This window comes from Protopterus annectens, chromosome 8.part0 (assembly GCF_019279795.1).
Source record: "Protopterus annectens isolate FY-2018-M chromosome 8.part0, PAN1.0, whole genome shotgun sequence".
Classification (NCBI taxonomy): Eukaryota; Metazoa; Chordata; order Ceratodontiformes; family Protopteridae; genus Protopterus; species Protopterus annectens.
Genome location: NC_056741.1, coordinates 593,888,419 through 593,908,654, shown reverse-complemented (window position 1 = coordinate 593,908,654; position 20,236 = coordinate 593,888,419). Strand labels below are relative to the sequence as shown.

Genomic DNA, 20,236 nt, shown 5'->3' with positions numbered 1-20,236 from the left:
GGGAACTGAGTTTTCCATTACCATTAGTATGGTGGTGAGATGAAAGGGAAGTTATGTGCAGAGTTGGTCTCTGATATAACTTTAAAAAGGTCAGTTTGTGGTGGTATTTGGATCTTTAGTTATTTGGTGCTGGAAGCTGGTCTTTTTTGTTGTTTAGTATAGTACAACTTTTGGGGGAAAATTGCCCTTTTGCTTCTGTTGGTAAAATGTCATCCCTGGCATTTCTTTTAGCAACATTTCCTTGGCATTTCATCTCTATAGGAGAAGGATCAGCTGCTTTCAGTGTCATCCTTGTGATTTCATGTCTGTAGTAGCAGGATCCACCCACCCTTCTCCTTAACCTCTGGAAGTGTTTTTTTTTTCCACATAAACCAAGAACTTAATTATTTCTTTTTGTATTCCTAGAATGGTGGATCTTTCCAGAGAGAATAAAATGAGTTTCATATTGACTTTGACTCTAGGGGAAAAAATGCACTGAGAAGTAGTTTAGAAATATGTGGTGATTTTGTGACTGAGGGCACAATTCATTTGCTTTTGATGAGGATTACCTGAAATCTTTTTCCCGTAATTTGCCCATCTTGTTGGTGTTTGTCCGTCACTTCTCTAGGTTTTCTTTCTGATCGTTTTGCTGCTATTCTCAGAAGCTATTTGTGATCATATTAGTGGATGCATTTGATATGTTTTTTGTACCGGTGTAAGCTGTATGCGGTCATCTTTTTGACTTGTGTACCCTCTTCCTCATTGCACCTAAGGTTGCAGATGAATCCCACAAGATTCATCTGTCATTAGTTATGCATGCTTACTAGATTGCTTCTCTGAGATTCACTGGTGATAAAACTAGACTTTCGGCTGCTTGCTCTTTTTGTTCACTTTTCAGAGCTTGTTGATTTATAAAGTCATTGGCTTTTATTGGTAACTGCATAATTTGATACGACACTTGACTTTTGCTATTCCCTAGTATTGGTGGTACACTGCATTTGCACTGAAGTTTCCTAAATTGCATCAGGTTTCTTCATTTTTATTTATTTTTTTTTTAATCTTTCAGTGTTTTGAGAACATGACATATTTAAGTACAGAAGTTTGGGTCACTTTGACATTACATATATTTTTCCTTATCTTTGCCTTATCCTGCATTATCACTATATTTTAGCAGCTGGTTTACACATCCTTTGCTTTAGTTGAGCTTTTTAATTAAGCGTATAGTCGTTTCTGGAATTTGTTGAGTATCGGTCACACTCTGCAAGTAATTTTTTATCCTATCCCTCATGCCCATCCAGGTAAGGTTAATTTTCTTAAGAGCATCCTGTTTGTCTTGTGCTTCTTTCAAGTCATTTAGCTTTTTGGGAAGTTCTTGAACATTTTCTTTCACATTTGTTTTCTCTTCTGTCTTGTAGACAGAGCATGTATAAATTCATGAGTCTATGTTTGTGCCTTTTCGGATGTGGAATGTACTCCCATTTTTCATTAGTCATGCCTTGTCTTTTCCTTCTTGAGACAGTACAGCCCTGTCTTGCTTTAATATTCTAGGCATATCAGTGAAGATGTCATTTAAATTTGTTATAGTCTCCCATGTTATCTTCTAATACTGGATTTTATGGTTTTCTGCCTTTTCTCTGGACCTGTCTGCTATTTTTATTGGTGATAAGGAACTTTTCCTTGTGAACTTTTTAAAATGGCTGTGGTTCCCTCAGGTGGGAGTGATCATATTTCACCAGTGATGTTAGGCAGATTCTTGCTTTGCAGGCATCCGCTCAGGATTCATTAAGTTAAATTAAATTCACTGAGGAATATGTGGCAACCTGGCAGCAGATGTAACCCCAAGTCATCTCGGCTGTCTGTTTCAGATGCACTTTCACTCCTCCAAAATGAAAAAGGAATCAGATTCTGAGTTGGAAAGGAAAGACTGGGTCCCCTGCTGGTAGATTTCCTTGCATATGAATTATGACAAGGATTATAAGGAAATAACGTTTGTGCTTCTGTATGGAGGTTGTTGCATTTGGAGAGACATTTAACACCACGAAGAAATCTTTTAAATTAACCTTCATATGTTTTTTTTGGGAGTCCTATAAAAGATGGTCTGAGAGCCAAGGCTTAGTAAAGATGTTTTTGATTCATCATCCTCTGAGGTCAGTTTTTAGCTAGCAGCACCTAAAAAGAGAGAGGTTTTGCATGGTTTCAGAAGCCTTTAAATAAAAGCCTGTAGACTCAGCTTTCATTACTTAAAGATTTAAGCTGACTGTGGGACACTCATTCCCCATGATGATAGAAAGTGGGATTTTGACCATTTTGAGAAAGTTTATACTTGTACCTTTTTATTTGGGGCAGCCAGTTGAAACATAGACTTTATGTGAACTTGAGATCCTTTGAGTGTATTGCTTCAGAGGACATAGATGAGACTTTAAAAGAAAGTTATGTAGACTGATGGACTGCTTTTATAATTAAAATTATATAATGCCATTGTATGCTGCTTCATCACAGTCTGTTCTTGTGGCAAAGCAACTGCAAGTGGTTGTTTTACTGGAAGACAAGGCTGCAACTTAACCTATGTCAGAGGGTGTAAAGGGATGGTTTCTTGTTACTTCTTTACCAAGGATTTACTTTGTGGCCATATTTTCCAGAGTTTTTGGGGAGAAACTGTCAATGTTAAAAACTACAGTGTTATAGCAGCAGTTCCATTCATCCATTGCAAGGTGTAGTAGAAATTATCTAACTAAATAATTAGCCTTTTACATAACCAAAAAGGGAAGACTAGTGTAGGTAAAAAGGGACTTTGTGAAAAAGATGATCATGAAATGGTAGCAGGAAAGAGGATGGCCAAGTCCTCCATTCTGTAAGAGGGAAATGATATTGAATATAGTATCAACCACCTCCCCTGTGTGTGTGGAGGGAGAGGTGGATAGTGCCACATTTTAGACTGAATTGATTCAGCCTAACTACTGAAAAGATTTGTAAGGTAAATTGTATAACTAGATTGCAGACAGGATTTCAGGCAGTCCCTCTCCACGCATGAGAATTACCGGTCGTTCCTCAGGACTCCTCTAGGTCCACCTTTTCCTTGTGGTGCATTGGAGAGAATTCTTCTGGAAGAACAAGGAAAAAGGTTTTAGTTTCCAGAGTAGGATGGTCTGAGGAGTGCATTTATGGACCACAGTTCTTAGTGACCAAATACAAAAATGCTTGACCCTTCACTGTCACCATTTTGCCTTTTCTGATGCGAAATACAATTTTGGTCAGTTTGGGACTGAGGGATACCTTTCTCGTATCCATTTACAAGGGTCGCAAACAGGACTTCAGGTATGTCGTGTTACAGGACCAGTATCCGTTAACTTCTGTGTCCCTTGGGCTTTACACAACCCCCCACCCCACCCCCGAGTGTTTACAAAATGGCTAGCCACAGTATTTTTCATTCATCTGAATTACTGTCTGATCTACTCATGTTCGGCAAAGGCGGTTGACCTCTGTTTCACCAACTTTCTTTTTGAACCTGCCAAAGTCCAGTCTGGTCTGGGAGATTTCCTGAGATTGTACTATATGCAGACAAGAAAAACCTATAGCAGTGCACTCCAACTGAAGTTTTTTTTTTAGATATGCTGCAGAAATCTCATGTGTTAGCCAGTTGTGGGGAGGGTGCTCAAGACTTTACGTTGGATGCCCCTCTTCGATTCTAATTTTTCCCGTCAGCTATACTGCTTTTGAGAAAAAAATCTGTGCTATCTCTGTAACCTTTCACAGCAATACTACATGTGCACCAGGTGTTTCCTGCAATCCACACTGTCAGAAAAAGTTATTTTTTGGGCCCAGCTGAGAAAGTGTTAAATGCAGCCAGGGCATGCTTATGGTAGTTGTCCAAAGGATCCAGATTCTTACCATGGAGGCACTGGACTTTGCCTGCAAGGTGAAGGAGGTGCATTTAGTGCAGTTAAAAGTACAGAAAACGTGGAGCCAAGTTCACATTGCATGGGTATTTCAGCCTGAAGAAAATGCTGGCCTTACAAATATTTGGGCTTTTAGTGATCATAGCATTCATAGGGAATATTACTGACAACACTACAGTAATGCGGTAAGCAGAAAAAGGGGTAGTCAGTGTTACCAACTCTGCAGATTGGCACCAATGTTGTAGAATGTAGTTTCCTATCTGGGATTTTGACTCCTGGCCTGTAACATTCTGTCCTGCCAGAGCACAGTGGTAGACTGTTTAAACAGGACCTCAGTCAGTAAGCATACGTAGAAGTGGAGTTCCAGCATTTTTCATCTATTAATTAGAAAAGGGTCTCCCACTGATGAATTTCTTTGCATCAGACAGAAATTGTCAACTGCATAAATCCAGACTCCTTTTGAAAAATCATGCCTAATGAATGCTTTTGATAGCTCTTGAGAAGCATTCCTCTCTATACTCCCCTTCCCCATTTCTCTAATTCCTGTAGTGCTAAAGAAGATTGGAACAGATACAACACTAAGGATGTTCTTCGTGTTTCACTGTTGCAGTCATCACACTTGGATTATCCTGCCAGGGGTAGCCCTCAGTCGGCCCGAAAACCAGAGGCTTAGCATTTCTGCGTCGGTTGCTGTCGCTCCAGGACTGACGTCAGGTCATCAGTGGTATAAAATCAGGCAGCCGATGCCATTACATCAGTCTTTCTTGCCAAGGAGCCCATAGCAGAAGCAGTTTGCACGAGTGCCGGTCGGCCGCTACCTGAATTTCCATTTCCAAATTGAAGTTGAAGTCTTCTAAAGCAAAGTACCCCGTTGGGGATCCTTTTTTCTTGCTCTAACCAATGTCAGAAAAAGTTAACAATTGTCTTGCCTGTAGAAAGCAAATACCAGACCGAGATTTCCATTCTTACTGCTTCACCTGTTTAGGCCCAGACCACAACGTCCCTCGTTGTCGGTTTTGTGCTTTAAATGCCGGAACTATACGTCATCAGGACCTTATTGTAGCTAAATATTTTTGCTCTCGATCTCCATATTCCGAAATGGCTTCGGTAAACCATCCAACTTACTAATCTTCCGAAAAAATGTAAGGATAAAGACAGACACAGAATGCACACGTCCAAAACTGCCGACGACACTTCCGTTAAGCTAGTCGCCAGTTCGGCAGTCCTCAGTGAGGTGCTTTCTCAGCCCCTGATGCCCACTTCTGTGGATTCGCAGGCTGCTACCGAGACCCGTTCGGAGTCCGGTATGCCACAAGACTCTTCTTTGACTAAGGATCCTGCGGATGTCTCTACCTTGGATGGGCCAGGAGCTGCTGAGCAGGCACCGGCTTCCGAGGAAGTTCTTCGCACTACCGATACTCAACACAGACGACGACTTTCGCATCTTCAGTTCTTTCTAAAACTACAGAGTTTCTAAGGCCCAGGGTATGAACTACACCTTAAAACACGACTACCCAAGCTCAAGCACCTGCTTCCATGCCTCAATCTCAAATGCTTAAAATGGCGGAAGGCCTTATCATGCTTATTAGGGGAAGCCAGCCTACCCCTTCCAAAAGAAAGAGAGACTTGTCCCCAGCAGTTTTATCTGACCAGGATTCAGATGACTGAGGTTTCTGAATATGAAGACATGCAACCCTTGTCTGCTTATAAGGATTCAGATGCAGAGGAATCCATTCCTTCTGCCTTTCATCCAGAGGATTTTTCATTTGGTGAAACCATACATACCTTAAGGGAGCATTTACATTGGGAGTGTTAGGACTATCCTCAGCCCAAAAAGAGACTCAGGGAATTCTTAGATTTACCACAGCACAGACCTTTAGCCATTCCTCAGTAGGCATTGCCCCTCCAAACACTGGTCCATTCCGGCCCTATCAAGACCAGCTCAGACGAGACCTAGGGGAAGCAGACACCCCAGACAGCAGTCCCAGAGAATGCAGAGATCTAAGCAGTGGAGTTCCTCCACTTGGAAAACAGGGAGTGCTAAGCCACCCCCTTATGGAAAGAACTCACAATGACTATACACCTCCACCCCTTACCTCTGCCCACCTGTTTGTGCCCCTAAGAGGAAAACTCTCCTCCCATGCCAAAAACTGGGCCTCTATTACCAACGACCAATGGGTCCTCAACATATAGTGTCTCAGGGATACAAATTTTATTTCCACACTATGCCAACCCCAAAAGGATTCCCAGATCTTCCTCCAAATGAGTGGACAGAGGCACAAGACCAAGTCCATTCCTTGCTCTCAGGGTAATACAGCCTCTTCCTGCAGACCAGATAGGCCAAGGTTTCTATTCCAAACTGTTCCTGGTACCCAGAAAAAGAGTGCACCTGATGCCCAATCCTCGATCTATCTATTCTAAGCACCATCCTGGTGAGATCATTATTCTCACCCTCCAGTGGCTTTTTTCTATGCTATCCAAGGATGCTTGGTTAGCCACCCTAGACCTAAAAGTGGCCTATCTGCACATCCCACTCGGGGATTCCTGCAGGAAATATCTACGTTTCAGGGCAGGATCTATGCACTTTCAGTTCTCTGTGCTTATTTTGGCTTCTCTATTGCTCCAAGAGTTTTCACAAAATGCCTGGCTCCAGCCATTGCTTTTTGCAGACAAAGGAATATTCAAATGTACCCCTACCTAGACAACTGCCTGATTCAGGCAGACAGGAAAAGCTCTTATAGCACCTGACCTTTGTAAAGGACCTACTGACCTTCCTGGGGTATACTATAAACAAAAAGAAATCCAAACCAGTACCCACTCAAAAAATTGTATTCCTGGGAGCAAGCCTGGACATAGCATCCCAGATGGCATTCCTTACTCCAGAAAAACAAGCCTATCTGACAGGCTACTTCTCTCAACTAGCCACCAGAACCCAGTTATCTGTAAGGAAAATCCTGCAAGCTCTAGGGTTCATGGCATCCTGCATTCTACTCATTCCATATGTCAGACTGCATACGAGGAAACTTCAATGGTACGTAAAAAGCATTTGGTGTCAAAACTCTCAGGACCTGGAAACTATCATACCTGTGATATCCTGTCGAAGGAAAGATTTTCTTTGGTGGGCAGCAGCATGCAACCACAAACGAGGGTCTTCCCTTCTCAGATCCCCACGCTGCCCAGACCATAACCACAGATGCATCAGATTATGCCTGGGGTGCACACCTGGACGGCAGGTTCATTCAGGGCCATTGTAGCCCAAACCACATACATCTGCACATCAACCAAAAAGAGATGCTAGCTGTTCAGCACACTCTAACAGCTTTCAGATCCCTACTCTCCCCAGAGCCTCTGCTGATAAAAACGAACACCACCACAGTGAATGTGGTACATCCACAAGTAGGGAGGAACTCACTGTTATCCCCCTCTGCAGGCTCGCCATGACTCTTTGGCACACAGCTTCAGCCATGCAAATTCACCTGCCAGCACAATTCCTGCCAAGCTCCCAAAACTCTCTGGCAAACAACCTAAGCAGAAACCTCCTAGACCCACACAAGTGGCAGCTAGACCACAGCACCTTTAACCTTGTAACCCAGAAATGGCGCACCCCGAAGGTGGACCTCTTTGCATCCCACAACAATCACCAGCTCAGCAAATTCTGCACCAGGGAACCTCACGGCAAGTCTTGGAAAGTGGATGCCCTATCCTTCCAATGGGTAAACCTCGCTATCTGTGCATTTCCCCCTCTACCTCTACTTTCAAGGGTACTAGTCAAAATAAGGGAGGAAAAACCAAGAGCAATCTTGATTGCCCCAGACTGGCCACGCCAGCACTGGTACCTACTGCTACGCAGTCTGTCACCCCTGCCACAATGGCACCTACCTCAGATCCCAACTCTGACCCAGCAGAATGGAGAATTCATGCACCCACAATTGCAGACCCTGAACCTGGCAGCCTGGCTTATTCCCTCACCTCTCCTCCAGTTGCCAGTCTAAGCAAGCAAGTCCTGGATGGTATACGTGAAGCCAGATGCCCCAGCACTAGAAAATCCTATGCTGACAAGTGGAAAAGCTATTGCACCTGGATCCAGGCTAAAGGAGCTAAAACAGCACAGCCCTCCCTATCTCTCATCCTGGATTACCTAGCAGACAATGCTACACAGGGGTCTATCCTTCTCTTCTATTAAAATTCATGCCTCTGCCATAGCTGCTCATTACAGCACAGAGCCACCTCTTTTCTCACCCTCTCATCAAACAAGTTCCTAAGAGGGGCTGATATTTTAAGGCCACCCAGAAGAGCTCCTACCCCAGCTTGGGACCTTAACTTTGTGTTGGAAACCCCCTCCCCCCCTTTTGAGCGTGCAGCTTCAGCAGAGTTACAATTCCTCTCTTGGAAAATAGCCTTGCTTTTGGCCCTTACTTCAGCTAGAAGAGTTTCAGAGCTACAAACACTCATGGCTGTGGAGCCCTTCATCATTTTTCATGCTGACAGACTCTCCCTTAGAACTAACCCAACTTTCATGCCTAAAATGGCTCTCAACCAATCTGTTCATTTGCCCACCTTTTTTCCTAACCCACAAAACAAGGGGGGAAGGATTCTGCATTCTCTAGTTGTGCACAGACAGCTCAGATTCTACCTGTGTAGGACTAAATCTTTTAGAAAAAAACTGACTAATTGCTAGTCAGCTTTGTAGCAGGGGCAGAGGGCAAGGCCATAGCCAAACAAATCTCCAAATGGATAGCACACTGTATCCATTTCTGCTACAAATACCATGGGAAACTCTCCCTAAGGGGGTCAGGACGCACTCCACCAGGGCAGCCTTCACCTCTACATCTTTTCTCAGAGGGGTCCTGACCAGGGACATCCTGGAGGCTGCAACATGGAATTCTGTTCATACCTTCAAGCATTACCTCCTGTCTATCGTCTCCAAATCCAGGACAGGCTTTGCAACCGCAGTCTTACCGGGCATCCTAGCCAGCCTGCAGTCTTCTTGACTGTCCTCCACCCTTTTCTACACCTTTGGGAATCAACCCAAGTGTGATGACTGCAACAGTGAAACACGAAGAACGTAGTACAGTTGTGTACTCTTACCATAAATGTAGATGTTCGAGTGTATTCACTGTTGCATTCCAGGATGCTCTTCGTGTTTCACTGTTACAGTCCATTACATTTGGGTAATATGCTGGCAGGTTGCCCTCAGTCGGCCTGATTAACAAAGTTTTGGGTCCTGCGTCGGTTGCTGTCCCTTCTTCCATGACATCAGGTCGTCAGGGGTATAAAACATGCAGCCGACACCATTACATCAGTCTTTCTTGTCGTGCGGTGCCCGAAGCAGATGCAGTTCGCAAGTGCCGGTCGGCCGACTCCTGAAATTTTCATTTTCAAGTTTCAGAACTGAAGTCTTCAACTTAAATCTATGTAAATCAACTTAAAGCTAAGTACCCTGTTGGGGAAACTTTTTCTTGCTCCTTACCGATGTCAGTAAAAGTTAATAATTGCATTACGTGTGGAAAGCAAATACCTCATAGATTTTCACTTGTACTGTATTCCTTGCCTAGACCCTGACCACGACGTACCTTGCTGTCAGTTTTGTGCTTTATTTAATCAGTGCACTATCCGTCGTTGGTGGTTCTTTGTTTAATTTTCCAGAAATGTTGTCTGTTGGCCATCCGATTACCGCGATTCCGAAAAAACTCAAAGATAAAGACAGAGACAGGCCGCCGAGATACAAAACTGTCAACGACGCCAGTTCGCCGGTACTCAGTGAGGTGCTTTCACAGCCCTTGATACCCACTACTTCTGATTTGCAGGCCTTTACTGAGACCCATTTGGGATGCCACGAGATGCTTCACCTATCGAACCCGCGGATGTCTGTACCGTGGATGTGTCCAGAGCCGCTGTGCAGGCACCGGCTTCTGAGGGGTGTATTCAGGCCTACGGACTTGCATATTAAATCGACTCCACCTTCATTACTAAGGCCTAAATCTTGATCTGTGCCCAAGAAACCGACACCCAGGCCACATGTTCATAGGTAGGTTCATAGGTAGGTACTATGCTATTGGCCCTAGGCCCTATATAAGCCTAGCCAAAGGTACCCTGGCTTTCGCCACCCAAGAAAATTATTTTCCTGTGCCACTTTCGAGCAGAGTGAATTTCCTTTCTCCCTTCCAATCATCAAGATTTTTAATGAGGAGCTTTTGTATAGGTTCATAGATAGGTACTAGGGCCCCTATGCCTAAAAAACAAATGATCAAAATGGCTGAAGATCTAATTACTCTAATCAGGGCTAGTCAACTCCCCCCAAGAGGCCGAGGGCTGAGCTTGATTATGAATCTTCTGATCAGGATTCTGTTTCTTCTGACTCTGCTAATGACCTGGATTTGTCCATACCTACTTATGAGGATTCTGATGCAGAGGATTCCATTCCCTCTTCTTCCCCTCCAGAGGATTTTTCTTTTGGGGAAACTTTACATACCTTAAGGGAGCATTTCCACTGGGAAAGTCAGGAATTTTCTGATTCTAAAAAGAGGCTTGGGGATTTCCTCCTCCTACCTCAGCATAGGCCTTTGGCTATACTTGCTGTACTAGCCATTGTTGATTTGTTTTCGGAATCCAGAATGACCACTGATTCCCTGCCTCTGGCTCCTAGTAAACCTGACAAGATACTACAGGGTTCCTGAGTCCCACAAGTTCCTTTTCAAAAATCCTGTTGCAGATCCAGAAACCATTTCTCAGGGGCCCAAGGGCATTAAGGCTTCTACTGCTAAAAGTCCTACCCCTTCTGATAGAGACTGCATGGCGCTGGATAGATGGGGTAAAAAGATTTATACTTGTGCAACCTTGGCAATCGGGTCTTTAAACTGCCAATTTCATATGTTAAAATATCAACAGCATATTATTGGACTACTTAAACAGAAAATGATGTTGATTCCTGACTGTGTGGAAAAATAAAGATTTATAGGATTTATTGCATTCTGCTGAGCAAGTTGGAAAACATACTTTGCAATGTGGTTTTGATTCTTTAGAGGCCTCCTGCAGGGCTGCTGTTACTGGGTCTGTGCTTAGAATGCATGCTTGCAATGTCTGCCTGATAGTTAAAGCAAAATTTTTGGATGCTCCTTTAAATCAGGACTGCCTGTTTGGCAACAAAGCTGAAGAAGATCTAAAAAAGATGGAAGATAAAGCTAAATCTATGCAAACGGTTAAAGATTTTTTACAAGTGCAACCTCCAAGATTTAGTAGGCACTGGCCTACTAAGAATTGGTCTTTTCCAGCTCCTTCCAGATCCTCTCAAGCCAAACCCAGACACCAAAATCACCAGGTTTCAGTCCCAGGGGACTCTCAGAACTAAGCAATGGGTGGCCTTCACTTCCAAATCTGGAAATAAGACAACCCCTCCTGTGGTAAACAGTCTCAATGACTTCCTGTTAAAATTACCAAGTACTTACCTTTTAGCCACCCCTTTGGGGGAAATATTGTTCTTCATGCAAAGAACTGGGAACTCATAACCCAGGACAAATGGGTTTTAAATGTAGTGTCCCAGGAATACAGATTTCATTTCCACACGTTGCCATCACCAAACGGGTGGCCAGACCTGCTCCCAAATCAGTGAACAGAGGCTCAAAAACAAGTACTTTCCCTCTTAAACATGGGGGCTATTCAACCGGTACCAGAAGAGGAAAAGGGACAAGGTTTCTATTCCAGGCTTTTCCTGGTATCCAGAAAAGACAAACCATGGTGTCCAATTCTGGACCTGTCTACTTTAAACACCTTTCTGGACATTCCAAAATTCAAGATGCTGACTCTCCACCAGTTACTTCCTGTGCTAGGCAAAGATGCCTGGTTGGCAACTCTAGATTTAAAAGAAGCATACCTGCACATCCCATTCAGGGAATCTTGCAGAAGATACCTACACTTCAAAGCAGTCTACTTGCATTATCAGTTCTCTGCACTGCCCTTTGGCTTGTCTACTTGCATTATCAGTTCTCTGCACTGCCCTTTGGCTTGTCTACTGCGCCCAGGGTATTCACAAAGTGCCTGGCTCCACTTATTGCATTTTGCAGGCAAAGAAATATTCAGATATATCCATACCTGGACGATTGTCTAATTCAGGCAGAAAAGCAGGGCATACTTCTAAATCATCTGGCGTTTGTAGAAAGGTTTCTAACTTGTCTGGGGTACACCATAAATGAAAAGAAATCACAACTGGTACCCTCTCAGATTACATTCCTGGGTGCAAGCTTGAATAGAACTGCTCAGATGGCTTTCCTCACGCTAGAGAAGCAAATTCATGTGGTAACTTACTTCAGACAAGTGGCCACAAAAACCCTGCTATCTGCAAGACAAGTACTGCAAGCCTTGGGGTACATGGCCTCCTGCATTTTTCTAATTCCATATGCATGACTGCATATGAGGAAACTACAGTGGTACTTAAGTCTATGGAGTCAACATTGTCACAGCCTAGAAACAATAATTCCTATCGTACCTTACCTATGCCTGGAGTTCCTATGGTGGGCAGAGGCCTGCCATTCACACTACCCCCTGCCACCCAAACCCTAACTACAGATGCATCAGACTATGCATGGGGGGCTCACCTGGCAGGGAAATGCATTCAGAGCAAATGGAACCCAAATCAAATGCACCTACATATCAATCAAAAAAATGTTAGCTGTACAGAATGTTCTGACAGCCTTCAAGGACTACATTCTTCCAGGACAACTAATGGTAAAGACGGACAGCACCACAGTTATGCGGTACATAAGCACGCAGGTGGTGCACATTCCTACCCCCTCTGCAAACTAGCCATGGCATTGTGGAACACAGCCTTGAGCTACCAAGTGCACCTACAAGCTCAATTCTTGCCACGAAAATTGAATACACTGGCAGATGGACTAAGCAGAAATCTCATGGACCCACATGAGTGGAAACGAACCACGGATTTTCAACATGTTGACAAGCAAATGGGGGAGCCCAGACATAGATCTATTAGCCTCCCTCCAGAACTACCAGTTGGACAAGTTTTGTACAAGGACTCCCCACAAAGAAGCCTGGAAGTGGATGCTCTGTCCTTCAGCTGGAAAAACCTATCGGTCTACTCCTTTCCCCCTCTGCATCTGCTCTCCAAAGTTCTGCTAAAAGTCAAACAGGACAAACCAAAAATGATTTTGATTGCTCCAGACTGGCCACCCCAACACTGGTACCCACTCCTGCGCACTGTGACACAAATATCACCGTGGCACCTGCCTCAGACCCCTTCCTTGCTGTCTCAGCAGGAGAACCAAATTCTGCACCCTCAGCTTCCAACATTGAACCTTGCAGCCTGGCTAATCACTTAAATTCACCCTTACCCTCAGCAAATCTGTGATGGATGTCATCTTGGAGGCAAGAAGACCTAGTACTAGAAAATCTTATGCTGACAAATGGAAAATAATCTGTGCCTGGAACCAGTCTTTAGGGATGAGCATAGCAGCCCCCAATTTACCTCAGATTTTGCAATACTTAACTGAGATGCTTCACAAGGGCCTGCCTTTTTCCTCTTAAAATCCACGCTTCAGCTATTTCAGCTCACTATAACACAGAACCCACCCCTCTTCTCTCATCTCCTGCTCAAGCAGTATCTCAGAGGGGCAAAGAACTTGAGACCACCAAGGAGAGCTCCTACCCCTGCCTGGGACCTTAACTTTGTTTTGGAGAAGCTCACTCTACCTCCTTTCGAGCCAGCTGCTACTGCAGACTTAAAATTTCTTTCTTGGAAAACAGCCTTCCTCTTAGCAATCACTTCAGCTAGAAGGATTTCTGAATTACAGCCCGTTATGGTAGTGGAGCCTTACATCATCTTTCATGCGGACAGGGTATCTCTGAGGACCAATCTGTCCTTCATGCCCAAGGTGGTTTCCACTGTGGCTCTTAATCATTCCATTCATTTGCCAACCTGCTTTCCCAGTCCACAGAACAAAGGGGAACGGATTCTGCATTCCTTGGATGTGCACAGACAACTTAAATTCTACTTGGACAGGACTAAATTTCGAAGAAAATCTGAACAATTGCTAGTAGCATTTGCTACAGGGGCAGTGGCTAAGGCTATTTCAAAACATACCATTTCTAAATGGATAAGCCATTGCATTCATTTCTGCTATAAGCACCATGGAAAACCTATCCCCCAGGGGATTAGATCTCACTCCACCAGGGCTGCATCTACTTCTGCAACCTTTATCAGAGGTGTTCCTACCAAGGATTATTCTAGAAGCTGCTACCTGGAGTTCCCCCAGGGGATTAGATCTCACTCCACCAGGGCTGCATCTACTTCTGCAGCCTTTCTCAGAGGTGTTCCTACCAGGGATAATTCTAGAAGCTGCTACCTGGAGTTCTGTACATACTTTCACCAAACATGATCATTTACCAATTTTCTTTAAATCCAGAGCTGGCTTTGCCACTGCTGTCTTGCAGGGCCTTATAGCTGGCCCTAATGCTGTATAAACTCCTCCCAACCGTAGCTTTGGGAATCTACCCAAATGTAATGACTGCAACAGTGAAACTCTAAGAACATAGTACAGTTGTGTACACTTACCATAAATGTAGATGTTTGAGTGTATTCACTGTTGCAGTCCTGGTTACCCTCCCTCCAGCCCCCTACTTTTCTCTGGCTGTATCTCTACTTTCTTTTACAATGCTTAAAAGCCTTTTTGGTGTATTTGCTTGTGGTTGGAGGTATATTTTTGTATTATTAATTTTATTTGCTCCCCATTAGGGGGGCACCTGACATCTGGGGCAATAAAACTGATGTAATGGCGTCTGCTGCATGTTTTATACCCCTGACATCATGGAAGAAGAGACCGTAACCGACGCAGGACCCAAGACGTTGTTAACCAGGCTGACTGAGGGCAACCTGCCAGAAGATTTCCCAAATGTAATGACTGCAACAGTGAATACACTGCATTTACACGACTGTACTTTTCCCACTCTCCATCCACCTTGTTTCTCTCTCTGTCTCTCTCCCCCCTCACTCCTTACAGGGATTTCTGGTATTTAATTTCTAATGGTGGTGTTCTTCCACCATAACCTTGCTCCCTATCTGGGGGCTCTTGACATTTGGGGCAAGAAAAACTGATGTATTGGCGTCTGCTGCCTGATTTTATACCACTGAGAACCTGACGTCAGTCCTGGAGCGACAGCAACCGACGCAGAAATACTAAGCCTCTGGTATTCGGGCCGACTGAGGGCTACCCCTGACAGGATAACCCAAGTGTGATGACTGCAACAGTGAATACATGCAAACATCTACATTTATGGTAAGTGTACACATCTGTACTTTCTTCTGATAGCTCTTTATGGCTAAGGCATCAATGGTTCTAGTTCTTTAGCTGGTGCGTATGACAAGATGTTTTTTTTTTTTCCTTCTTATGCAACAAGGCATCTTTCTAACTTTAGACAAAGGTGCTGTAGTAACCCCCGTCTAAAGATTTCCAGACTGTCAGTATAGATCTTCTTAGTATGTTGATCTTTAAAGCTTCAGTTCACAGTGGAAGTGCTGTGTTTTCTGCTGGAAGCCATGAGAGACAGCTTAAACAAATGTGTCCTGGTAGTGTGCAGTACAGTATGTCTTCAGTGTCCTTCCATATCACTGTTGCAGTATTCATCACCTCTCTGGTTTCCTGTCAAGGATAGCCAAGTGTCTGGCCAGTATACCAAAGCCTTCATTACCTAGAGAGCATCGTACATCAGATGTATGCTCCCCATAGAAGAGTAGTGCATAAAGGTGCCATACATACACTCTTAACTCAGAATGTCTTTGCCGCCAATGCCATTATTGTACATTAGTCTTAATGCACTCCACTCTGCTGGATTTACTGAGCCTGCATTTTTCAGATAAGTACCTTGTTTGGTTCTTTTTCCTCTCCTTATGTTGTTTGCTGGGTTATATGTTATCTAAGAAAGGGAAATGTGAGTATGGGAGGAAGATTTCCCTATAAAAACACCACGATAAGTGAATGCTTTGTTTAGGTACATCCCATGACCACACACTGTGCTCCATCTGTTAGACTTTTGTTCCAAGACTTTTCATAATCGCTTTCTTCCCTTTCCATTTATCTTGAGAACCAATGTCTCATGCTTGCAGCCCAAGGTGTCATGTCAGAATCAGCTCGTCCGGTGATAGAGACACCACTTAAGAAGTCCAAGAATTCTAGGCTGACGTCCCTATGAAGAAAAGGCAAAAGACTATGTGACATCTTCCACAAGGGATCCAAAAAAGGAGTGGCAGGACTTTATTCGAGGCATTTTCAGTGCCTTGGAGTTGAAGCCTACTCAGGGGGTTTTGGTTCCTGCTCCTCCTTGGTCTTCTACCTGTAAGAGGGCTAGGGACCCAGAGTCTTTGTACTGGGATCCTGATTCTGAGGCTGATTACTTGGCCTGTTCCTCCCAATTACCTTTGTCTTTAGATTAAGGATTTGAGGAGGAGGACTTATCCGTCAGTCCTGATTCTACTTTGGAGGAGCTTCCCTGTGGTGAGTGTTCTGTACGTGATTGAACATCTCAAGTGGGATTGCATCCAAGCTTCAAATGTCCAGAAGAGGTGGCTGAGTTGTTGTAAATGAACTGTCCTAAACCTTCAGCTCTCTCTCCTGTGTTGAGTGCTCTGTTAAATACCTTTTTTGTTGCTTCTCTGACACTAGATTCTCGGCCTCCAACTCGTAAGAAACCTGATCGGTTTTATAGGGTGCCAGATGCCTGCATATTCCTGTAGAAATGCCCTTCCTGTGATCCTGCAGTGATTTCTGTTTGCTGATAAGCCTGTAGGTTGTTGCATTCTTCCAAGCTCCTTCCTTTGCATAAGGATAATAGAGCCACAGATAGGACTGGTAAAGAGGTATATACTTCTGCTGTTTAGCCTTTAGGGCCATCATTTACCAGACCCATATGATAAGGTGCGTACTGTCTGTTTCCTAGGTGTGGAAACTTGTTTCTGATATGTCTGACCCTGAGGGTAAAGTCTCAGCTCTTTTCTTGCTTATTTCAATTTCTGAGGTTGCCCATCACTCTGTCAAATTCAGTTATGATGCAGCAGATGCATCCATACCTCTCAACCTCTTAGAGCAAAAAATCTGGACAAAACCTAAATGATGGGGGGACAGATGGGGACATGCTTTAAATATTGCTCTTACAAACTTTGAAAATTGACAGAATAATAGGTTTTGTATTAGCATGAATTTTATGAAGGATGTGAACTCTTAAATCAAATATTTGTCATCATTTAATGACTTCAGTTCTCGGCTATTGGCCAGAAAGGTACAGATTTTAGGACGAACACACCAAAAATAGGCAAAAATCTGGACAACTACGAAAATCTGTACACTTGAGATGTATGGCATCATGCATCCTGTAGGGCTGCTGCCTCTGGCTCTGAGATGACTGTTGCAGTCATTACATTTGGGTTATCTGCTTGCAGAAGCCCTCAGTCGGCCTGATTAACAAAGTCTTGGGTCCTGCGTCAGTTGCTGTCCCTTCTTCCTTGTCGTCAGGGGTATAAAACATGCAGCCGACACCATTACATCAGTCTTTCTTACCATGCGGTGCCCGAAGCAGAAGCAGTCCACAAGTGCCGGTCGGCCGACTCCTGAAATTTTCATTTTTGAGTTTCAGAACTGAAGTCTTCAACTAAATCCAAATACCCCGTTGGGGAAACTTTTTCTTGCTCCTTACCGATCTCAGTAAAAGTTAGTAATTACATTACTTGTGTAAAGCAAATACCTCTCAAAGATTTTCATTTGTACTGTATTCCTTGCCTAGCCCCTGACTACAACATACCTTGCTGTCTGTTTTGTGCTTTATTTAATCAGTGCACTATCCGTCGTCGTATATTTTCTCTTCTAAATATTCCAGTTCTTGGGTTTAATTATCCAGAAATGTCGTCAGTTAGCCATCCGACTGCCGGTATTCTGAAAAAATGCTAAGATAAAGACAGTGACAGGCCGCCGAGGTCCAAAGCTGCCATCGACGCTTCTCCTAAGCCAGTCGCCAGTTCGCCGGTACTCAGTGAGGTGCTTTCGCAGCCCCTGATAACTGCTACTTCTGACTCACAGGCCTCTACTGAGACCCATTTGGAGTCCGGTATGTCACTAGATGCTTCAACTGCAGAACCTGCGGATGTCTTTACCTTGGATGGGTTCAGAGCCGCTGTGCAGGCACCGGCTTCTGAGGGTATTCAGGCCTACGGACTTGCACATTAAACCGATGCCTCCTCCTTCATTTAAGCTATAATTTCGAACCATGCCTAGGAAACCGATGCCCAGGCCGCATGCTCAGGCCTCTATGCCTAAAAAACAAATAAGAAAGTCTGAAGATCTTATAACTCTAATCAGGGGAAGCCAGCCTCCCCCTTCTATAAGACCTAGGACTGAAGTTGGTTATGAATCTTCTGAACAGGATTCGGATTTTTCTGATTCTTCTGATCTGGATTTGCCCTTATCTACTTATGAGGATTCTGATGCAGAGGGCTCTATTCCCTCCGCTTCCCCTCCAGAAGATTTTTCTTTTGGTGAGACCTTACAATCCTCTAAGGGAGCATTTCCACTGGGAAAGCCAGGACTTTTATGATTCAAAAAAGAGGTTTAGGGATTTCTTACTCCTGCCTCAGCATAGGCCTTTAACTATACCTCCTGTATTAGGCATTGTTGATGATGACTTTTCAGAATCTAGTTTGGCTCCTGATTCTTTGCCTCCTGCTCCCAGAAAACCTGACCGATATTACAGGGTTCCTGATTCTCAAGTTCCTTTTTAAAAATCCTATTGATGATCCAGAGACTATTTCACAGGGACCCAAGGGCACATTAAGGCTTCTACTGCTAAAAATCCTACCCCCTCCGATAGAGGTTCCAGGACGCTGGATAGATGGGGTAAGAAAGTTTACACTTCTGCAACCTTGGCCATTAGGGCTTTAAATTGCCAGTTTCATATGTTAAAGTATCAACAACATGCTATTGGATTGCTTAAACAGAAAATTGTTACTTCCTGACTGTGCTGTAAATAATTACAGGATTTAATGCATTCTGCTGAACAGGTTGGAAAACATACTTTGCAATGTGGATTTGATTCATTAGAGGCCTCTTGCATGGCTGCTGTTACTGAGTGTGTGCTCAAAAGGCATGCTTGGCTTAAGGAGCAAGGTTTTCCTGATCATGTTAAAAGATAATTGCTGGATGCTCCCTTAAATCAGTACTGCCCGTTTGTCAACAAGGCTGAGGAAGTTCTTAAAAAGATGGAAGATGAAGCTAAATCTATGCAAACTGTTAAAGGTTCCTAACAAGTTCAGCCTCCTAGATTTAGTAGGCACTGGCCCTCTAAAAATTGGTCCTTTCCAGCCCCTTCCAGTTCTTCTCAAGCCAAACCCAGACACAGCAAAAACCCCAGGTTTTAGTCCCAAGGAACACACAAGACTAATCAGTGGGGGATTTCCGCACCCAAACCTGGGAGTAGTAAGACTCCCCCTATGGAAAACTGTCTCAATGACTTGCTTTTCAGACTACCAAGCACTTCCCAACTGAATGCTCCTTTAGGCGGAAAGACTGGTCCGCAGGCCAAAAACTGGGAACTCATTACCCAGGACAAATGGGTTTTAAATAGTGTCCCAAGGATACAGATTTCATTTCCACACGTTACCAACACCAAACGGGTGCCAGGTGTACCCCCAAATCACTGGACAGAGGCCCGATATCAAGTACTCTCTCTCTTAAACATGGGGGCTGTTCAGTTGGTAGCAGAAGAGGAAAGGGACAAGGTTTCTATTCGAGACTTTTTCTGGTCCCCAGAAAAGGTAATACATGGCATCTTATCCTGGACCTTTCTATTATAAACACCTTTCTGGTGATTCCAAAATTCAAAATGCTGACTCTACACCAGCTGCTTCCTATGCTAGGCAAGGATGCATGGTTGGCAACACTAGACTTAAAAGAAGCATATCTGCACATCCCTATCAGGGAGTCTTGCAGAAGGTATCTACGCTTTAAAGCAGGCAAAGAAATATTCAGATATACCCATAATTGGACGATTGTCTAATTCAGGCAAAAGCAAAGACATTCTTTTGAATCATCTCGCCTTTGTTCAGAGGGTACTGATTTGTCTTGGGTTCATCATAAACAAAAAGAAATCCCACCTGGTACCCTGTCAACAAATTATATTCCTGGGAGCAACCCTGAATACAACTCCCCAGATGGCTTTCCTCACGCAAGAGGAACGGATTCATTTGACAACTTCAAACAAGTGGCCACAAAAAACAGCTGTCTGCAAGGCAAATACTTCAAGCCTTGGGGTTCATGGCCTTCTGCATTCTTCTAATTCCGTATGCAAGGCTGCATATGAGGAAACTACAA

The 20,236-nt window shown here is 43.9% G+C and overlaps 1 protein-coding gene across 1 annotated transcript in view; it reads left to right on the top strand.

Moving 5' to 3' along the window:
- Window positions 1-20,236, top strand: part of HUWE1 (HECT, UBA and WWE domain containing E3 ubiquitin protein ligase 1) — a gene marked incomplete in the record, with an annotated part of 5,008,559 nt that overhangs the window by 3,488,676 nt on the left and 1,499,647 nt on the right.